This window comes from Chelonoidis abingdonii, chromosome 11, assembly GCF_003597395.2.
Source record: "Chelonoidis abingdonii isolate Lonesome George chromosome 11, CheloAbing_2.0, whole genome shotgun sequence".
Classification (NCBI taxonomy): Eukaryota; Metazoa; Chordata; order Testudines; family Testudinidae; genus Chelonoidis; species Chelonoidis abingdonii.
The window spans coordinates 10607507-10615090 of record NC_133779.1 but is presented as its reverse complement, the minus strand read 5'-3'; the positions used below and the strand labels follow the sequence as shown (position 1 = coordinate 10615090).

Genomic DNA, 7584 nt, shown 5'->3' with positions numbered 1-7584 from the left:
CCCGGAGGCCAATAACGTCGAATTCTGTCCACACTAACACTATTCCGAATTAGTAATATCGATATTAGGGTTACTCCTCTTGTTTTCTAGGAGTACAGAAATCGATTTAAAGAGCCCTTTAAATCGATTTAAAGAGCAGTGTAGTGTGGATGGGTGCAGCGTTAAATCGATTTAATGCTGTTTAAATCGATTTAACAGCGTAGTGTAGACCAGGCCTATGTGAAATTGCTACGTGTAGAAATGTGCTATCTGTAGCAGTTATTTATACGTATAGATTGTAAGAAACAGCTTTTGGAAAAAGATGCTTCTTCTCTTATAGTTCATGTTTTCTACTTCCCTTATAGTTCGTGTTTTCTAGACCTTAATTTTTTTTCTCTTTTCTGGACTCTCTCCAATTTGTCCACATCTTTCCTGAAATGTGGCGGCCAAAACTGGACACAATACTTAAGTTGATGCCTAACCAGCGCAGAATAGAGCAGATATCCCAGGGTGATATTCTGTTTTTTTGCATAGATCCCTTTCCAGACTACTCATAATCAGCTTGTGGTCCAGATCCCTTTCCGCAGTCCTCCTTCCTAGGAAGTCGTTTCCTATTTTGTATGTGTGCAGCTTGTTATCATTCACAAACTTGATAATTGTACTCTGTATGCCATTATCTCAATCATTGATTAAGATTTGGAAAAGAAATTATCCAGAACTGATCTCTGGAGAACCCCACTCATTATGCCCTTTCGGCCTGTGAATCACTGATAACTACTGATGGAACTGTTTTCCAATGAGTTTTGCACCCATCTTATTTTAGCTCCATCTAGGCTGCATTTCCTAAGTTTGTTTTTGAGAAGGTCATGGGAGACAGTATCAAAAGCCTTACTAAGGGCAAGATAGACCGGTCCTACAGATAGCATTTTCACACGCACACAGGAATTCGCTTCGTCACATATATTGCAGCGTTACAGGGAGCACATCCCTACAGGTTGCAGTTTCTTATACACATGTCTGTCAGAAACTGCAACCTGTAGGGGTGTGCTCCCTGTAACACTGCTATCTATATATGTTATGAAGCAAATGTCTACAGATAGCAGTTTCTGACAGACATGTGTAAGAAACTGCAGCCTGTAGGGATGTGCCTCCTATAACACTGCTACCTGTAATATTGTGATATATGTGATGAAGTGAACTCCTACAGATAGCAGTTTCTCACACCATAGGGATGTGAGATTGCAATCTGTAGCAATTTGCAACCTGTAGCAGAGAGATAGTGAATTCTTACCATTAGCAGTTCCTGAGAGCTGCGAAGAGCCGTGCGTGTGGATGCTCAGGTAAACAGTGTCTCGTGACCAGTTAGTGGCTTTCCCTTACAAGTCGCAATGCATATTTTGAAAACCCCTGGCCTAGCACAATAATCAAACCTACCCTGCTATTTTTATTAGGAGCAAAAGAAACTAATGCTGAATACTGCAGCTGACAAAAAGCAATGTGAACAAGTATCATACTGATCTCTCTCTTGTTAGAAGAGCTTTCTGCTAAACTCTGCACGTGCCCAGTCCAACAACACTCCCTACCTTCATCTGGCTTCTCTCACTCAGCACCAAACGAAATACACACAAGATGACATTTGGAAAGATGAGCGTTTCAGCTGATTAACCTGCCAGATAATAGCTGCTGCTGCTGGAAATATAGTGGGGGAATATACCAGAGAGATTACACTGAGCAGGCCTTTTGAGAATTTACCAGGGAAATCCAGAAATTTTATAATTCGGGATTCTGAAGAAAAGTACAGGGAAATGAGAGCCAGGATTTCCACTGACTTGCTGTGTAACCTTTGGCAAGTTACATCACCTTGTGTGCCTCCAGTTTGTCCTCTCAACTTTCCCCTGACCTGTTAACTCAAGAGTGAATAGGCCAGCTACAATTCTGATTTCAGCAGCAGATCTTTACACCCCTCTGGATCTATCACCAGGTGTTAGATAGAAGTTGGTGTGCTTCCCACCTCTGTTGTGTGGTGTAGTGTACAAAAGAGAGAGAGAAATTATTTTTGCAAGCAAACATTCCATTCCTACATGGAAACCATTGACATGCCTGATAAATGGAAGCGTGTCAACAAATTCTTTAAAAACAACTGTGTGGTAAGCAACACCTTTGAGAAACCATTCACTGTCTTCATCATCCTCCATAATCATGTCATCAAAATCACCTGGATGACTGCTTGAAACTCCTGACACTACACACTCCTCCTTTTCCGTGTGTGTGACCTCCACTTGACTGTTGTGAGGCTTGTTAGATACATTCCCTCCCATTTCTCCGATCTCTGAGGTTTTCACAGTGTCATCCACAGCAGTTTCCTTTTCCATATTTCTCTGTGATATGTTTTCCTCACCTAATTTTGGAGGCTTTTTAAATACTTTTAGTTAGGGGATACTGTACAACTTTGCTAAACCTTTCCTTAACTTGTTTTCTAATTTAACTCTTTTGCCTTCTACAGAGGCAGTTTGTATGGTCCCACGTAGGTAGGTTGTAGCTGTACCCCTTTTCTTATTTTCCTTCTCGCATTCAGTAACATGACAGTGTCACCAACCTTGAATGTTATTTCCCCATGTTTACGAGTCTTAGTTTGGCATACTGTCTTTGTTGCTTTTCTTGTGCTTTTGAAATATTATTAATAGTCAGTTTAGTTTCAGCATCACATCTAGCTTCAATTTTCATGATGTACTCTTTGTAGTATTATTCATCAAGTTCCTCAAAATCTGTTGGCTTTGGAAACAAATGGAGAAGGAGTTGTGTTTGTAAAAAGAACCATCGCAGAATAACATATGCACCTGAAAGCTGAAGGACACTTACCATGTAGTTGTCTGAGATTTGATCTGGGAATCTTGCCTCAAAGCCATACAGTAGTCGATAGGGTGACAATTTGGTTGTTATGTTTGGTTTTGTTCTCAAAAAAAAAAAACGTCACCAAGAAATTCATCACAATTAGTCGCACCGTCATCAACCAACTTGAGCAATTCTCTGTAAAAATGGGGATGGATTATTTATGTGGGAAAGGGAATGGACTATCTTTACTGAGAGAAATTGTATGCAATCGGAAAGGTATAAAGAGGCCATCCTAGTGCAGTGGGATAATTCCTTTTACTTTAAATAAAAGACAAGTTGAGTTTCAGTGCACTAAACATCTGAAGCAATTTGTAGCTTCTCTCATAGTGCATTCTCCTTTCTATTAATACTGTAATTTTCCCTGCCCTAAAATTACCTTTTGATGGTTTTGTTTGTGTTTTCAGCTAGTCCGCTGCTTTGTGGATGGTATGGGTTGGTGAAGCTATGCTGTAGTCCCAATTTTTTGCATATCTCTAGGTTAAGCTGAAAGGAAAAACCATATGCCATAAACTTTTCTTTGGACAGGTTTAGTATGTAACCATAACCCTAACCCTCTCCCCTGATAGCTTACATGGCATGCTTTATATGTAAGATCACAATTATATGAAAATGAGGAACATGGAGCACACTCCCCCAAGGTATAGAATGCACACATTCATTTTCTGATATAGCTGTAAAAATACTCTTAAAGGTTTTCTAAATAAATCACTGTTTAAAAATGTATAGTGTGTACCTTCTAAAAATGAAGCTTATATTTAACTCTGAGTTGTGAAGAATATGTATTAAGGCTACAACAACCAACAAGAATGCACTTTTGTCTAGAAAACCATGATTAAATCGAGTCTTCCTGACTAATGATTTAAATCATGATTTAAATCAATTTGATTTAAATCAACTCCACCATGGTTTAGGGCCAGCCTCACAGCCTTATGTACATGTTTATTACTCAAGAAACCTTAAGTGATACTTAGTCGCCATCCTCAAAATACCCATTAGACAAACACTTGATACCAAACACATTTCTGGAGAAGAAACAACCAACTCCACATTCCTATATTTTCAGGACTGTTTAAAAAATATTTTGCAAGTGGAATTTCATGGCTATTGCATGAAAAACCTTAATGAAAGTCTGAACATTTAAAAATAAATCTTTAGTGGTCCCTCTCCACTGCATAGTAGGACATACAATCTATTAATAAAAAAAACATTGAATGCACACAAAATATTGAGAGTAGAGAAAAGCATTATAAATAGTATGTGAAATACTTAATTTCCTATGGAAAGCAAGCTCACAGGCAGAAAATCTACTGTTGTGCTTTATACAGACTTCCACTTCTGTCACTGCATCACACACGTAAGGAGCAAAGAAGCATCACCACAAAAATTACACTCAGAACTGTGGTACTCACACGTCACCTCATTGCACTCTCATTTAATTTTTGAGACATTTTCTTTAGCCTTTGTCTTCACTGTTAAAACTTAACTGGTCTTGTATTGTTTTCATTAGTGTTATTAGCAGTGAGAAAAAGGTCTATGCCTGCATAATGGGGACACAAGATATATTATACACACCTGGATTAATCTTCAGTGGTTGATAATGTCAGATCCTTCTCGTTCTCAGTATGCTAAGCTGAGCTAAAGTGTCTGTCTTCCCATCATCCAGATTGCTGGGACAATCACTTCTCACTGTTCAGTCTTTGTATCTCAGGTGTTTCTGGTTGTTCTTGTAGGCTGTCATCGTCCACCTTTTCTTTCTTCCTCCCAGTTTCTGGAAGGCTCTCGTGCTGTGACCTGGGTCAAACAGCACCCACTGTGCAGAGGTATCTGATTGTGGTCAAATAGTCCCCATTGTATAACACTGTCTTTCAGAGGTTCCTATTGTACACAGTTCCTCGGGTAATCTTTATGTCTTTGTGCATTCTGTCAATATGTCACTGTTGTCAGATGTGTTGTCAGAGGCTACCAGTGTGGTGCTCTGCTCTCTCCTTGTTGGTATCACTCGGCTGCATGCGTGTGTTTCCTCTGTGTGATGTCCCAGCTCTGCGCAGATAGCTGACACAGCAGACCCGAAGAGAACCCCCAATGACCACAGACTCTAGTAAGGTATGGAGGCACATCGGCCAGGTTTATTGCCGTATTGGATACAGTAGTAGTTCTCCGCAGATTACTTAGTCTACCGAGCATACTACAAATATGTACCCACGGTTCAATGGACTCGGCTCACGTTAGTGGCGGGACTTTCCACTGCCCTAGGGCCGGACAAAAGACATCGCCCAGGGATACATTCTATACACAGGTACAAACAAGTACACATTACTCCTGACGTATCGAGGTGCAACCCCTCTACGTAGCAAGATACAACCCCTCTACGTAGGCAAGGTGCGCCTCTCACCTTGTACAACTTGGTGTCGATCAAAACAACTCTATCCATCAATTAACCCTTTTGCCCCTGTCATTGGATGGTCGGCCTGTTACTTGTTATCTGTGGAATGTTCCCCAGTAAAGGTGTGGGTGCCTAGGTGAATAAATGTTTATGCAACATCAGCCCTTTCCATGCCAGCGTCTGTGAACCGAGCCGGCCTTCAGCTCACAGCTTGACTTTGCTTTTTAGCTAAGTCTTAACCATTTCTTTAGTTCAGGCCTCAGGCCTCATACTGGGCCTTTATCAGGGCCTTCACTTACTACAGCCACTAACATTGTCTGGCCTCATCCAACAGAGCACATTTGAAATACAGAGATATGGTCAATATTTCTAGCCTCAGATATAAATGTTACATGCACACAGGTTGGATAAACACAGTCAAGAGGTCTTAAGTTTTGCAATGATACTCCACATTAGCCATCTTGCATAAAGTATATATTAGCTATGTCATATCCAGATCATAAGCATTTTTTCATAAAGAATGTAGAATATAATGTCACACCCCACATGTATGTTTGCTGCTCTGCAAATAGTAAAGGAGTATTCACCTTTGGGTGCAAATGCTCATGACAATAGTGCAGAGTCATACAAGCTCCATGATTCTGTGTGCGACGGCAGACAGTGAGGTGGGCCAGGCATGTTTGTGGGTTTAGAAAAAAAAAGAAGTAAACATTATGTATACATTTATGTATGGGATACATATGATATTAGTGGACAGTTAACAATGCATTATAAGAAGTTGGATCCCATGGCCACAACCTCCCCTGTCTGATCTGCTTGGTCTTTAAGATGCTCCCTTAAAGGTGCTTGTTGTTTTTGTGGATACAGACTAACACTGCTACTCTCTGATACTTGGCATAGTAACTGTAGTGACTCTATGCTGACATAATTTGAGTTAATCCACACTTAAAGTGTAGATATGGCCTTAGGTATATTAAATGTTTGGGAGAAGAAACAGGAAAGTATGAGGGTAGACTAAGATTCATGCAGGTGTTTAGGCTCAAGGCATTGGAACTGGCCTTACTGCACCCTACAGCAGGGCTGCCCGGAGGGGGCGGTAAGTGGGGCAATTTGCCCTAGACCCTGCAGGGGCCCCCACGAGAGTTTTTTGGGGCCCTTGGAGCAGGGTATTTCACTCGCTCCAGCGGCCCCGGAAAACTCTCACAGGGCCCCGGCCCCTGGAGCTTCTTCCGCTCCGGGTCTTCGGCAGCGGGGAGTCCTTCTGCTCGGGGACCCGCCACTGAAGTGCCACGAAGACCCGCGGGGGCGGGGGGATGTCCTTCAACTCTGGGTCCCACCGCCAAAGACCCCAGGCCCCCTGAATCCTCTGGGCGGCCCTGCCCTACAGGCTCAGGAACAAAGAGGCACATTTAAAAAAAAAAGATATAATTTCTTAAAATTTCTTGACTTGAGGGTGTATAACTCAGGATTTTAGAATTCCTGTGGTTGTAAAGGTATCTTGGGGTTGTAGATGTGTGTTCATTATATTCTGAAAGGCAAAACTATGAATGGGTTGAACAAAGAATTGGATCAGTCCCTGAAGATAAGTACATTGGCTATTAGCCAAGATAATCAGGGATGCAGACCCATGCTCTGCATGTCCCTAAACTGTCCCTTGACTGCCAGATGCTGGGAGTGGACAATGGGAAGGTTCACAGAGTCATTGCCTGGTCTGATCATTCCCTTAGAAGCACATGGCATTGGCCCTGTCACAAGACAGGATACTAGATTAGGTGGACTATTTGGTCTGACCCATGATGGCAGTTCTAATTTTCTGCAAAAATTACAATAGATATTTTTCCAGGGAGAAAGACATTATAGGAGATAGTATCCTGCCTTTATTGAATATTTGAGAATCAAGCTGTACACAACGGCATGCAGAAAAATACTAAGGGCTAGACTGAGGCAAAATAACAGTTGCAAAAATGCAATTGCCATTAGTCGATTGACTCAAAACAAAGTTTTGACACTAGGCCAGAAATTCAGTGACCTCTAAAATGAAAAGAAAAAATTAAATTAAAAATTCAGGGAATTCAGGGAATCCCAGCAGCAGATAAGACAACTTGGGAAACTGCTCGGAGACTCCATGCATTCAGATACAGTGAGAAGGGATTCTTTGTTTATGAACGGATCTGTGTAAAACGTTTCACTGAATCAAATCTCAGGGATTATCTACACTGGCAAGTTAAAGCGCTCTAACTTGCTGGCTCAGGGACGTGAAAAATCACCAGCCCCCCCCCCCCCCGCGTCCTCGTGAGCACAGCAAGTTTGAGCACTTTAAAGCGCTAGCA

The 7584-nt window shown here is 41.5% G+C and overlaps 1 long non-coding RNA gene across 1 annotated transcript; it reads right to left on the bottom strand.

Moving 5' to 3' along the window:
* Positions 1 to 2029: 2029 nt before the first annotated feature.
* Positions 2030 to 4786, bottom strand: LOC116830294 (uncharacterized). Its single transcript, XR_004374929.2, has 3 exons — positions 4444 to 4786; positions 2839 to 3006; positions 2030 to 2751 (listed from the first exon to the last, which is right to left on the bottom strand). It is a non-coding gene; the product is annotated as an uncharacterized LOC116830294 (long non-coding RNA).
* Positions 4787 to 7584: the final 2798 nt, after the last annotated feature.